A 13828-nucleotide genomic window follows, 5' to 3' on the forward strand; every position below is an offset into this window, starting at 1 on the left:
TTCATAGGGGAAATTACTGTACAATAAACCCTTTAAAGGAAGAATTCCTTCCCAAATGAACACCAGCCTTTCCAGAGTGTGGTCTATAACAAGCATGCTTTGCAAGCAGGAGCCGGCTCTGCCCATTCAGGGCAAGCGTAGACCCACCCCATGGTTGGTTCTCTGCGGATTTGCAAGTCTCATCTGCATTAGTTAATATTCTTTGTGCTCCTACTATTTGGCCAGGAAGCTCTCTGATAGAACTTTTACTCCTGGTACAAATGAAAAACTGCCCATTCTACGAGTGTCCATATAAAAATGACCGTTTTCAGGTTTCAGTGATGAATGTGTTTAGCAGGACTCAGCAGTCTCAATCTAGCTACAAAAATTGGTCACCTCTGGGCACTGGAGAAGAGAAGCAAGAGACATGACTTAGGAATCCTAAGGCAGCTTTAAGCATATTTACTCTCCTCCCACTGATTGATCCCTTCTCTGCATTCTTTCTGGAATCTCCTCCTCCTCTTCTTCTTCTTCGTTTCCTATTTTTTATACATTGAGGCACAATAAAACCTTTAGGGGGTCTCTTGATAAGGACTAAAGGATCCCTACATCTTCAAAGGCAGAAATCAACACAAAGGTTGAAGGCTTCCGGCACTGTTCCTTCCATTCCAGGCCCATGTTGTAGTTGGCTTCTGGTCTACAAGCAGTTTCTTCATTAAAATCTCCCAGTACAGGTAGGAATTTGAGGCATTCACAGTTAGTCTCCAGTAGCAACAGAAAGACAGTTAGCTAAGATGGTGATCACCAGACGGCGATCTGATGGTGGGCCTATTTCTTCTGCTACTCAAAAATCATAAAGAAACCTTCTACACATTTATGTACTTTAGCAGCTTCTCCTAAACAGTTAAAGTGCTGACCCGGTCTAAAGAATGAACACAGGGGACGGGCGGTAGCACAGCGGGTTAAGTGCAGGTGGCGCAAAGCGCAAGGATTGGTATAAGGATCCCGATTTGAGTCCCCGGCTCCCCACCTGCAGGGGAGTCGCTTCACAGGCGGTGAAGCAGGTCTGCTGGTGTCTATCTTTCTCTCTCCCCCTCTCTGTCTTCCCCTCTTCTCTCCATTTCTCTCTGTCCTATCCAACAATGATGACAGCAATAACAACAATAATAATAACAACAGCAACAATAAAACAACAAGGGCAACAAAAGGGAATAAATAAATAAATTTAAAAAAGAAGAAAAAAGAATGAACGTTGTATATTTTTTCATTCACAGTGATAAATAAAATTAATGCTAGTTCATAAATAATTGGGTTTGTCATTACTGTTGAGAATTCTGAGCAACTCTGGGCACCTTGATGGCATCAGGCAATGCTGAACTATGCAAAATGATTGTCTCCCATTCTAAGAGAACACATTTTGTTTAACTGATGAAGATTGAGTCTAATTCTTCATCTCACTGGCTACCAAAGACAACAGGAAGCATGGGAGAGGTGTGGCTTCTTGACAATTCCCCATGCACAGGACTGTGGCTGATGGCAGAAACTGCATTGCTTTAAGAGGCCAAGTTGAGTTTTATATACTTTATGATAAGGGTCCTTGCAGGCACTGGAAGAAGCTACAAGAAAATGAAAGCTTTTTGAATTCAATTATTCTCACTTTTAGCTATTTACTAGAGAAAAGAGAAAACATATGATTCCTAACTTTTGACTTCAAAAAAGGTAACTTGAGACAGTACCTTACAGTCACTGAGATGGTACTCACCCCAGGCAGTCCTGGGCACAGGCGACTGACCAGAAACACCCAAGATGACGAGCCTACTGGGACTCAGCAGAAGAGGTGTGCAAGGAGCCCCAGTTAAGGGCTTCCTGTTGAGCTTTCCAAGTACAAAAGTCAGGGGCAAGCTCTTTCAGTCTGTTTGGAGCTGTGATAGTCACTAGTATTTTCTTCACTGACTAGGTATCCAATTAATGAGTTGCCTGGATAAGGCCATGCCTTGTCCCAGCTGCCAGACTCCTGCTTTTTTTTTTTTTTTTCACCACCTAGTAGGCACAAATGTGCCTGGCAGGACTGTGGGGATTCTATGAAACAGTTTATTCTCACTGGAGTCTTCGCCTTTCTCTGGTTCTGATAACCACTGTTGCAGTAGTCTAGGCAACAAACTGCAGGACAAGGTCACGATATCCTGAGCCATGTAGTGGTGTTTTGAGAAGACCCACTATCTACTACCAGGTGGGACACACACACACACACACACACACACACACACCTACTGATCCCTATCTAGCTAGCTAGCTACCTATCCTGGCCAGATTTCCCACTTCCTATTGCTCAGATTGTCCTGGTTGGTCACATGCCTGTGATTCTTTGTTGCCTATCACAAAGTATTATGAAGGTCAATTCACTGGGTATTAAAATGCCACCATCTACCCTCCCTTTTTCTTTGCTTCAGTTAGATTAAGATTGTCCTTCAAGAGCTTAGTGGTCTTTTGAAGAAAAAAGAAAAACTACCTGCAGAATAAAATGCACCTAATACCATGACCCAGAAACATTTTTTAAAGCTCACTACCTTATTTTAAAAAAATTTTAATTTATAAAAAGGAAACACTGAGGGGGTCGGGTGGTAGCACATTGGGTTAAGCGCACATGGCGCAAAGCACAAGGACCAGCGCAAAGCACAAGAACCGGCGTAAGGACCCTGGTTCAAGCTCCCGGCTCCCCACCTGCAGGGGAGTCGCTTCACAGGCGGTGAAGCAGGTCTGCAGGTGTCTGTCTTTCTCTCCTTCTCTCTGTCTTCCCCTCCTCTCTCCATTTCTCTTTGTCCTATCCAACAACGAATGACATCAACAACAACAATAATAACCACAACAAGGCTACAACAACAAGGACAACAAAAGGGGAGAAAATGGCCTCCAGGAGCAGTGGATTCATGGTGCAGGCATTGAACCCCAGTAATAATCTTGGAGGAAAAAAAAAGGAAACACTGACAAAACCATAGGATAAGAGGGGTACAATTTCCACCACCAGAACTCCATATCCCATCCCCTCCCCTGATAGCTTTCCTATTCTTTATCCCTCTGGCAGCATGGACCCAAGGTCATTGTGGGGTGCAGAAGGTGGAAGGTCTGGCTTCTGTAACTGCTTCCCTGCTGAACATAGGCGTTGGCAGGTCGATCCATACTCCCAGCCTGTCTTTCTCTTTCTCTAGTGGGGCAGGGCTCTGGGGAAGTGGGACTCTAGGACACATTGGTAGGGTCTTCTGCCCAGGGAAGTCCTTTTGGCTTCATTGTATCATCTGGAACCTGGTGGCTGAAAAAAGAGTTAACAAACAAATGGCTGACTAATCATGAACCTACTGGCTGGCATAGTTCAGATGATGAGTTGGGGGGGGGGGTTTCACTACCTTAATTTTTATGAGGAGCTGTAGCCTTGCCAACACTCATACATAACAATAAAAACAAACAGCACCTAGTCTTCTCTTTAGAGTAAATCCACCACATTGTTGACACAATTATCAGTTAGTATTAAAAGAGAAATCAACTCAAAGTCATGCTAATCATTAGCACAACCAATGATTTAAACTGATATTTCCCTGAGGAATATTTTTTCTTCATAAGATGCAAACCAGATTTCTTTAAAAATAAGACAAATAGTGGGGCTGGGCGGTAGTGCAGCGGGTTAAGCACACATGGTGCAAAGTGCAAGGGCTGGCATAAGGACCCTGGTTTGAACCCCCTGGCTCCCCACCTACAGCATGGGGGGGTCGCTTCATAAGCAGTGAGGCAGGTCTGTAGGTGTCTTTCTCCCCATCTCTCTCAATTTCTCTGGCCTATCCAATAACAATGACAGCAACAACAACAACAACAATAAACAACAAGGGCAACAAAAGGGAAAAAAGAGCCTCCAGGAGCAGTGGATTCGTAGTGCAGGCACCAAGTCCCAGAGATAACCCTGGAGGCAAAAATAAAGACAAATGGGGTTGGTAACACAGCTCTTTTGGAAAGACAGCTTGCTTTGTCATGAATGTGACCCTGGTTCCCCCACAGTGGAGGAAATTTTTGATGCTGTGATGTCTTTCTCTCTGTCTCTGCATTTCTATCTGAAAAGTCAGTCTGGAACAGTGGAAAATCCATGAAGACCAAATTTAAAAAAATATATCAGTTAAGTGCACATGTTACCACGTACAAGTGTCTGGGCTAGAGCCCCTGACCCCTATTGGCAGGAGGAAAGCTTCACATGTGGTGAAACAAGACTATAGGTGTCGCCCTTTCTCCCTCTCTACTTCTCCCTTCTCTGTCAATTCCTCTCTGTCCTATCAAATAAAAAAAATTGAAAGTAAAAAAAAAAAAAATTAAAATGGTCACCAAGAGTGGTGGATTATTTGTGAAGACATGGAGTCCCAGCAATAGCCCTGGTAGCAAAATGATGATGATGATGATGATAATGTAAGATTAATGTAAGCAAAGTCTAAATTATTAGGTGAATTCCCAAAATTCAATGGCAATTGAGTCATCCTGCAACTGATAATCATTTTCCCCCTATGGAAACAAGAGAACAATAATTTAGCCCCTTGATTTCTTTTTTTTTTTTTTCCTCCAGGGTTATTGCTGGGCTCGGTGGCTGCACCATGAATCCACTGCTCCTGGAGGTCATTTTTTCCCCCTTTTGTTGCCCTTGTTGTTGTAGCCTCATTGTGGTTATTATTATTGCCATTGTTGATGTTGTTCGTTGTTGGATAGGACAGAGAGAAATGGAGAGAGGAGGGGAAGACAGAGAGGCGGAGAGAAAGACAGACACCTGCAGACCTGCTTCACCGCCTATGAAGCGACTCCCCTGCAGGTGGGGAGCCGGGGGCTCGAAGCCGGTCCTTGCGCTTTGTGCCACGTGCGCTTAACCCACTGCACCACCACCCGACCCCCCTAGACCCTTGATTTCTAAGCTTTGTTATTCAATTCTGAATCTGAGGCCCTGTGAATACAGAAAAAAAAAAGACGGGTAGAAGATGGGACGGTAGAAGGTTGGGGAAGAAGCTTCTGGGGTCAAGAAACATGAGGTGCAGAATCTCCTGGTAAGTAGGAGGGGAGAGGGAGCTTTTCTGGCTTCTAGTGATATGCCAGGCTTCTTCATATGAAACGTCATCGAAAGCAGCATTTTGAAATAGTACAGTTTGGATTACTGTGACAACTTCTTGTACCTTCTTCCAATCATGTTTGTCCAAATTATGTATTTCCTTTTGCTGACCTCCTGAAATCAGTTCGTTCACAATACGTTTGTGTCACTGGGCCCATGAAGAGAAATGGGTTAAGTAGAGGGGTTCAGGATAAGTGGAGGAAAGTCTTTTACCTAGGTATCCATCAAAATATTCGCCATGATGGTTATGCAAACAGGTTTGCATGCTGAAAGCTCTGAAGTCCCAGGTTCAATCCCCTGTATCACTATAAGATGGACCGGAGCAGTGCTCTCTTTTTTGTTTGTTTGTTTAAGAAGAAAAGAAAAAAAGGAACCTGAACTCTCAGAAATTCTTTCTCATGAAACCGCGTCTGAGAATGATGGGCTGGGAAGAGCCCAGACTAGACATTTCCCCAGGATAACTGCAGACTAGACGTCATTAACCTGTCTGGATAGATAAGATTAGACAAACTGTACATTTAAATAACTTGACAAAGGTAAAAGGCAGTGAAAACTAGACCCAATTGGCTTCTAAACACACATTCTACCTACTGCAGCCCACTTAACCTTAAATCATAATTCAGTTCACATCCTGACTGATTTTAATTCCTCTTTCTCTTAGCAAGAGCGGGGGTGGGAGAGGGTACTGGCTAGGACTGCTTGTAACCTAGGTGTGGAATATATGAAATATATTCAGGCATGTTATGATGTACTTCTAGTCTTCAAAGGAGGGAGATGTGCATTATTCTGGGCTTTTGCTCTTCTTCATGAACTAATCCAGAATATGGCTTATGAGTAGAATCCCAGCAGTTACCCTAGATCATGAAGCAACCTCAAAGTCAGAAGCTAAGTGTTGGAGAGTGGAGCCAAAAGGGGCCCGGGCAGTGGTGAATCTGGTTAAGCGCACTTAGTACTAAGTTCAAGGACTTGCATAAGGCTTCAGGTTCAAGCCCCCAGCTCCCCACCTGCAGGGAGGATACTTCACAAGCAGTGAAGTAGGTCTGCAGATATCTCTCTTTCTCTCTATTTTCCCCTCCTCTCTTCATTTCAATCTGTCCTGTCCAATAAAATAGAGAACAAAATGGGTGTGAGGAGCAGTGGATTCATAGTGCTGGCACCAAACCCCAGCGATAACACTGGAGGCAGAGAGAGAGAGAGCGAGAGAGAGAGAGAGAGAGAGAGAGAGAGGGAGAGAGGAGCCGAAAGATAGACCCTGAGTTTGTATGGACTTGGTAAAATCACTCTACTAGTCCCATCCTGTCTTATCATAAGTTCCTATCAAGTGGATATGACAGTCAAAGCCTCACATCTTAGATTTCTGTTCCTTTCTACCAGATGCCGTGGTGCTGAGAGCAGGGGCTAAGCAGTTACATTTCTGTGTCCCCAAGAGGGCACAGAACTTGTGTCAGAGGAATCTGTAAATTAAATTTTCTGAGTGAGTTAAATAACAAGTGACATGTCAGAATGCTTCACGAGAGGCATATAAACAAACACTGGCTCTCTCCCTCTCTCTTCTTGATTTCTGGCTGTCTGTATCCAAAAATAATTAAAGATAATTAAAAAACTTAAAAAATTAAACAAAAACCAAATACTGTATAGAATGACATTCTAGTGTTCAGGGCCACAACCAATCAACATTGGTTGAATTCTTCCTTTTAATACAAATTCAAATCCTGGAGAACTCCATTCAAGATATAACTCCCTAAGGAGTTCTGTCCTAAAAGTTATAAAAAGACAAAATGCTACAATTCCTCCCTCCTCACACAGAAAGAAGGTATAGGTACCGAATAACACTAATAATGAGTACACTCATCTATTTCCCTCGACTAAGAAAGGTTTAGTCACTGCATGAACAACAATGCTATCTATCTCTTTTGTCTGTTTGCTTGCTGATGGGGGAAGGAGATTGGGGAGAGAAAAGACTGAGTGTTTCAGTACAGCTGGGCTGGCTCCCTCCGCAGTCTCAAGACTGGGTGCCAGGATGGTCCAGCTGTGCGGGACAGCTCATGCGATGTCATGACCCTACTAGTACAAAAGGCTGTTATTTCCCACCACCAGGGGATGGCAGCCCCTGGCTATGTGGCTGGTCATCTTCAGCCCCCTCTCTGTCTGGTACCCTGGCAGGCTGCCTAGCTGTTCTCCAACAGCACTGATGGACCAGATTCAGCGTGGTGTTGGAGACAGCTCTGTTCCCGTCTGCTGCTCAAGTTGCTGTCAAAGAAGCCGTCTGGAATGGAAGACACTTTCTTCAGTCATTACCCTTGTGTGTCCCTGTTACCCCTTTATTTTTGACAACTTTGGTAGAACATAGAGATAGTGTGCTATTTTTTATAAAAACACCCTAAGATATTACTATCTGGGAATGTTTAATGCTTTCTGAGAAGTTGTAGGCACAGAAACTCTGTCCCTTTGGTGGTATGGCTTTGTCTTACTCAAGTTCTGCTTTAAGCTTTCACGATAGTGTAAGATTTAATTACCTTTACTTTTCAGACAATGGCATATACAGAGTGAACTACTTTATGTTCCAAAATAACAATGTCAGTAAAACTGACAAATTCCCAGTGACTAAGCTAGGCAGTTAGTATGCTGGGCGTGACATTGTAGATAGCAGCATAAAAAACCAGTATTCTCTCTCTTTCTTTTTTTGTCTATCCTCTACCTTATTCTTTTTCTTTTCCTAGTGATTTAATATTGATTTACAAAATTACATGTCAACAGGAGTATAATTCCACACTGTACCCACCACCACAGTTCTGAATCCCCAGTCCCTCCACTGTAAACCACCGTGGTTCTCCCAAGCTTGCAGACATGAGTTAACCGTCTCTACAGCTATCTGTCTACATTTGCACAGAGTTGCCCCCTTTTTCTTCCAGGTCCAGTCCTCTCTTCCCCTCCAAGCCACTCATGACCCTATTACTACATTCAAATGTCCCTCCCTTTTTCCTCCTCTCTCTCTGGGTCCTGAGGGAGATGGAGTTCAGAGCCCCCTTATCCTCTTCCTCCTATTACTTCCCCCCTAGTGGGAGTATGGATCAAAATTGGGGGTGGTACAGAAAAAATAGTATCCTTCAGAGAAGTCAAGAAAATGCAACCCAAGTTGTATCAAGCCTGAAAAGTAATATATAACCGGACACTTTAATAACCCCAGAAGCTGCAGGGAAATTAATAAGGCAAGGTTGGAGGGCTGCCACTGTAATGAAAGATGTAATGAAAAATGGTTCCCAGGCAAACTGCCAATCCCAAAAGGGGGAGTGGTGAGGAGAGGGGAGAGGCAGCAGGAACAGAAGAAAGGTTGTTGAGACCCCCTGAGCAGCTCTTACCTGCTGTGTGGGTCAATACTGGCTTGGTCCCCATAAATATCTAAAGAGCTAGGTAATCATGTTTTAAGGAGATAGGGACATAGAAATGAACTGTCTATACATTTGAGAAAAGGTGAGGAAAGGGTTCTCGGTACACTGATCATGCAGGTTTCAGTAGACAGGAAAAGACAAGTAGCCCAAATGCTCAGCAGAGGCAGACACATGTCTGACGGCCTTGGTTCATGAAGGGGAGGGAGAACTCCCAAAGACGTGCAATTTATCTCTAGACAATACCACTTAGGCCTGCTTCTGACAGAACTACTTCAATGAAAGCTATTCTCCAATTTGGAATACTGTTTCATTTTGGGGGTGCAAGGGAATAAATATTTCTGTAGCTAGCAACAAATAAATCTAGAAAGGGAAAGAATCGAACAGTTTAAAAACAGAAGCTATGGCTTGCCAATGGGAGACTTAAACTATAGAGCAGGGAATTATTGAAGGACATTGAAAGACCATGTCTTTTAAAGATCCTTGAGGACAAAGAACTTCTTTGCAACTTTTCTATCTTTACAAAGTTAGGAATGTGATAAGCGCTCATTTCCAATCCTGAGACCTACATATTTTTTTATGAGTTGGAAAAAGTAATGTGGAAAAGTCACAGGTAATATTAATTCTCTCTATAGACGTTCCTATGTCTAAATGAATAATAGCTCCTTTTCACTTCTTTTCTTAGGCTACTATATCTAGGAAACCCATTTCTGTGTGAACAAATTTGGGGGGGGGGGTTCAGGATACTCAATGTTCACTGGCTGGTGACTTTTTAGTTGGTAAGACGTCATCCAGAATCCACCACCTTTTCATACTGGAATCTGCAGCCACAGCTAGAAAGATTTCCCTTTGAGGTGCCTATAAGGCATCTCTGTAATTCTACCTTCCATTCCAAAGTTAATCGGGAAAAAAAATGCTCTTTGGATTTTGTTTCAGATATAAATAAGGTATGGAAACATGCTCATGTTATGAAAAAATATCCCTACAACAAAAATTTCTGTCATTCCCAAAGATAAATATATATAGATATATATTACAAAAAATATATAGTGGTATGAAACAGTAAATCTTTAAATGTATCCATGGCAAATATCAGGTCTGTCTACAAATAGTCAGAAAGTGGAAACTGGGGGGTGGAGGGGTACACGTATCTTCTTTTCCTAACAAAGAACTCAACTAGTTACACTAATCAAACCAAACAGTCTCAATAGAGTAACAGTTGGTTGAAGTTCTACCTTCCTTTCTCAGTCTGATCTATTTTAAGTCTGTAGCAGAGGAAACTTGGCAGCTGAATGTTTCCAAAAGTCAGCATGCCACTTCCCTACTTCAAATCACATCTGAGGGCATAGCTAGGAAAGCACAGAGACTCCTGGGTGGAAGGAGAGTGGCCCGATTCAAAACTCATGTCTCCTAACTTACCAAAATCCTCTTACCGATTTTTTTTTTAATTGAAAATGAATTTGAAAAGGAGAGAATCTCATTAAGTGAGTAGAAAACTAGGCAGGTTCAGAGTTAACTGATTTAGGTTAGCAGAGTTGGCTGAGAGTTAGTTTCCAGTCACTCTGAGTCCCAGGAATCTAAGATGATGATGGCCAGGACAGTCCCCTGACCCAGTCCCCAAATTCAGTGTAAAATGTCATCTCCTCTCACAGTGCCCTATGCCTGCCCATAACCTTTTTTTTTTTTTTTTTTTTTTACATATGGAGATAATGGCTAGGGGACCTAAACATGCAGAATGGTACAGCTCTTAAAAAGTAATAGAGATCTGATTTAGTAATAGAGATATGATCTATTTGATCTCAAATACTCTGCAATCGCAGAGATAAGGGAGGTAGATTCTGACGCCAGATGGCTAAGTCAAATTAAGGAGCTACATAATCTTTACTGGCTATTTGAGACTTTCTACATTTTCGTTTCTTTTTGTTTGTTTATTAATGATTGAACAAGATTGTGGTATACACATGTCCATTTCTTACTATTACAAAGATGTTATACATCTTTTTTTTTAATTTCTCCAATATAAACAAGATAATGCTTATGTATAGTTACAGGCTGCTTCACTAATCAGGAAAAAAAAAAATTTCCTTCAGGGTTATTGCCAGGGAAAAGGGGAGAGAAAAATAGACACCTGCAGAAACTGCTTCACTGCTTGTGAAGTGACCCCCCCCATCTGTTGCAGGTGGGGGGCTGGGGGCTTGAACTGGGATACCTGCGCCAGTCCTTGTGCTTTGCGCCATGGCTATGTGTGCTTAGCCCACTGTGCTACTGCCCGACTCCCGGGAAAATGTTTATGCTCAACTTTCTTGAAAGTAATCTCAGATTCACAGTGCATCCTTTTCACCAGAGTGAATAAGTGTGTGTATTTTAATGCTTGAAATCTCACAGAGTTCAAGATGCATCAGCACAACTCTGACATCAAATAAAGGTAAGTTGTAATGGATGTATTTGTGGATGGATGTCACCACACACTTACTTGATTTCTCAGAACACATTTCTCAACTCTAATCAGGATAACACTTATGATGATGAAGAACACTTGCAACAAATGACTCCTCTGCTCATCAAGTACCTCAGCTGCAGTGTTTAATCACATGGCAGAAAGCATTTATTTTCTCATATACTTCTCCTTCTTGAAAAATCTCTTAATTATCTCATTTACTCCAATATAAAAAGGGTACTTGAAAATTTAATTACAAGTGTAAGATCTTAAAGAGTTGAAAATTATGCATCTATTTCTCATTGAGAAATTTTCTAAAAAACTTCCAATTCTATGACCCGAGGAAAAATAACTGAGTGGTGCTCTAAGAAAAGGTAAAAGCCAATAAGATACACTAGTAGAAGCAGATTTGGGGGTGGAGGAAAGGAGGAGGAGACTTACATAGTTTCCCCAAATAATTTTCACCCCTTCATTTCAGGTCAAAAATCTTTTTTTTAAAGTATTTTATTTATTCCCTTTTGTTGCCCTTGTTGCTTTATTGTTGTAGTTATTGTTGTTGTTGTTGATGTCGTCGTTGTTGGATAGGACAGAGAGAAATGGAGAGAGGAGGAGAAGACAGAGAGGGGGAGAGAAAGATAGACACCTGCAGACCTACTTCACTGCTTATGAAGTGACTCCCCTGCAGGTGGGGAGCCAGGGGCTATAACTGGGATCCTTACACTGGTCATTGTGCTTTGCGCCATGTGTGCTTAACTCTCTTTGCTACTGGCTGACTCCCCAAAAATCTTAAAAACAAAACAAACAAACAAACAACCCCTTTCATCCTTTAAAACACAGAAGCTGGGCTGGGGAGATAGCATAAAGGCTATGCAAAAAGATTCTCATGCTTGAGGCTCCGAGGCCCCAAGTTCAATCCCTAGCACCATGATAAACCAGAGCTTAGCAGTGCTCTGGTCTCTCTCTTGCAAAAAATAAAATAAAATATTAAAACATAAAGCACAAAAACTGAGCCCTACAGCATAGGACTCCTAATATATATATAATATATATATATATTATATATATTTTGCCCCCAGGGTTATTGCCAGGGCTCAGTGCCTGCACCATGAATCCATTGCTCCTGGAGGCCATTTTTTCCCCTTTTGTTGCCCTTGCTGTTGCATCATTGTTGTGGTTATTATTATTGTTGTTGTTGTCCTTGGATAGAACAGAGAGAAATGGAGAGAGGAGGGAAGACAGAGGGGGAGAGAAAGACAGACACCTGCAGACCTGCTTCACCGCCTGTGAAGCGACTCCCCTGCAGGTGGGGAGCCGGGGGCTCGAACCGGGATCCTCACACCAACCCTGCCACGTGTGATTAACCCGCTGCGCTACTGCCGGACTCCCAGGGTTCCTAATATTTATTTTGCTTTACTAAGGTACATTCCCTGTGACAACAGATGTGGAAATGGAAAAGTTTCACATATTGCTAAGTCATTTTTTATAAATAAGAGAAATGGGAATCAGAGTTCTAAGGAGATTTTTCTTAAGGTCACACAGGTTTCGTGTAGAAAACTCAGGATGAAAAGAAAAGAAAAGAAAACTCAGGGTAAAGTGCTTTGTTTTTCTTTCTTTTTATGTTTTTATTTTTTTAATCATCTTTTTTTATTGGATAGAGTCAGGCAGAAATCAAAACAGAAGAGGTTGATAGAGAGGGAGAGAGACAAGAGAGACACCTGCAGTCCTGTGTCATCACTCTGAAACTTTTTTTTTTTTTTTGGACCCGGGGTTCAAACCTGGGTCCTTATGCACTGTAATGTGTGCATTACCCGGCCCCTGCTTTGTTTTTCTTTATTCCACATAGCATATTTTTGCTGAGAGAGTCATAGTTATGAAGGTTGACCCGCTGACAGTTCACCTCCATACTCTTCCAGGGGCAGTTTCAGTCCCTTTATTTCTCACACTCTTACCAACTGCACCAACAAGAGCAACTGCTTGAATACTTGGTGTTGAAAATGCAGTTCCTATAATCTTTCTCAAAGTGAAAGGTTGGGGCTGAAAGAGGAAGCTTAATCATAGCAAGATCTTTTCACAGATAAACTAAGAAGACAAACTTTGGTTTCTGGTCTTGTGGAAACAGATCAACTATAAAAATCTGGGGTGATAAGAATGATTTTGTTTTGTTTTGTTTGTTTGCCTGCTTTTACCATAGCACTGCTCAGCTCTGGTTTATGGTGGTGCTGGGATTGAACCTGGAACCTCAGAACTTCAGGCTTTCATGGAAGTCTTTTTGCATAGCTGTTATGCTATCTCTCCAGCCTGAATAATTGCTTTTGTTTTTAAAAAGCTTGTTATTTTAGTGACCTACAGTTCTTTTCAGCTAGACTCTCAGAATCCTACTTGTTTATCTGAAATCCACATCCCCCCTGTGACCCATAAGAAGAGGTATGTCAACTTGACTCCTGCTGGCAGGCAGACTCTGAGAAATAAGACATGGATTTCTCTCAGGGCTGCCCTAAACAACAGTCATAGCCTGGGAAATGAGAGTCCCCAATTTTCCTTAGGTTCTAAACATGTGCTGCAAAGCCATAGAGGAAGGGCCAGCCACTAAGTGTCCCTTCAGTGACAAGGGTTGTCTCACACCTACTTTCAGCAAATGTATCACTAGTACTTGGTGGGGGTGGTAGATGCAAAGGGAAATGCTGGGCTTTAGCTTTCTGAAATAATTCCCTGGGCTATTCTGTTTTTAAAAGCAATAAATACTTAAAGGGGAGGAGGGGAGAGAGAGAGAGAGAGGAAGAAGAGAAGGAAGAGGAGGTGGAGGCGGGGAAGGGGAGAGGAAAGAAGGGAGAGAGAGAGAGAGAGAGAGAGAGAGAGAGAGAGGGAGTGTGTGTGTGTAAAACAGGAATAAATGAATTC

At 42.3% G+C, this 13828-nt stretch overlaps 1 protein-coding gene across 12 annotated transcripts in view; it reads right to left on the bottom strand.

Moving 5' to 3' along the window:
* Positions 1 to 13828, bottom strand: part of LDLRAD4 (low density lipoprotein receptor class A domain containing 4) — a 511331-nt gene that overhangs the window by 85430 nt on the left and 412073 nt on the right. The window contains exon 1 of one of the 12 annotated variants that reach the window (XM_060200620.1): positions 589 to 725. The exons of the other annotated variants lie outside the window; for them this stretch is intronic. The gene's annotated coding sequence lies outside the window, so the exon portion shown is untranslated. Of the gene's footprint in view, positions 1 to 588; positions 726 to 13828 lie in introns of those variants that run through there. 12 annotated transcript variants of the gene reach the window in all.

Source organism: Erinaceus europaeus, chromosome 10, assembly GCF_950295315.1.
Source record: "Erinaceus europaeus chromosome 10, mEriEur2.1, whole genome shotgun sequence".
NCBI lineage: Eukaryota > Metazoa > Chordata > Mammalia > Eulipotyphla > Erinaceidae > Erinaceus > Erinaceus europaeus.